The 986-nt window shown below is 43.9% G+C and overlaps 2 non-coding genes across 2 annotated transcripts; both read right to left on the reverse strand.

Moving 5' to 3' along the window:
• Window positions 1-494: 494 nt before the first annotated feature.
• trnan-guu (transfer RNA asparagine (anticodon GUU)) lies at window positions 495-568 on the reverse strand. Its single transcript has one exon. It is a non-coding gene; the product is annotated as a tRNA-Asn (tRNA).
• Window positions 569-685: 117 nt separating this feature from the next.
• Window positions 686-757, reverse strand: trnam-cau (transfer RNA methionine (anticodon CAU)). The gene has a single exon. It is a non-coding gene; the product is annotated as a tRNA-Met (tRNA).
• Between the last annotated feature and the right edge of the window lie 229 nt (window positions 758-986).

The following is a 986-nucleotide window of genomic DNA, read 5'->3' on the forward strand; positions in this document are numbered from 1 at the left end:
TGCTGCTGCCATCCGGGAAAGTGTACGGCAGCATAAAAGCCGGGACCAACAGGCTCCGCGGCAGCTTCTTCCACCAGGCCATCAGACCGATTAATTCACGCTGATACAATCGTGTTTCAATGTTATATTGTCTGTCCTGTTGTACATACTATTTATTACATATTGCTATAAGTTGTACATTGCACATTAAGACGGAGACATAACGTAATATTTTTTTCCTCCTCATATACGTGAAGGACATAACTAATAAAGTCCATTGAATTCAATTCCACGGAAGAGACTTCGCAGTGTAACAGTCGAATCACAGACGGGAATATGTGCAGATGCTGGAATTCCAAGCAACATACACAAAATGCTGGAGGAGCTCAGCACCCAGGCTGCTTCGTGATCCTCAAGAAGGTTTTCGGCCTGAAAAATCGACTGTGTACTTTATTCCACAGATGCTGCTGCACATTTTCTCTTGCACGAGAGAAAATAAACTACTGGATCACTAGCGTCCCTGGGTGGGCTCGAACCACCAACCTTTCGGTTAACAGCCGAACGCGCTCACCGATTGCGCCACAGAGACGACTAGTTAAAAGAGTACGAATAAATGATAAATTCCAATTGAAATGCGATTTCTTTTTATAGGTGCATAGTGTTTTAAAAAACAAAGTTGAATAACTGTTGCTGCCAACAGAGAATATAGCAGAGGATGGTTTCGATCCATCGACCTCTGGGTTATGGGCCCAGCACGCTTCCGCTGCGCCACTCTGCTACATGAAATGTTTATCAATTTTTGATCTGTGAATGCTGCGCTTTTTTTGTGTATGCATACATGCGTTTACGTCTGTGTCTGTATCTGTACATGTCGAAGTCTGTACATGACTGGGTCTGGTTCTGAGTCTGTTTATGTCTGTGCCTGTGTCTGTTCATGTCTGTGTCTGTTCATGTCTGTGTCTGGTTCTGTGTCTGTATATGTCTGGGTCCATTCCGTCTTTTTCCCA

This window comes from Hypanus sabinus, chromosome 31 (genome assembly GCF_030144855.1).
Source record: "Hypanus sabinus isolate sHypSab1 chromosome 31, sHypSab1.hap1, whole genome shotgun sequence".
NCBI lineage: Eukaryota > Metazoa > Chordata > Chondrichthyes > Myliobatiformes > Dasyatidae > Hypanus > Hypanus sabinus.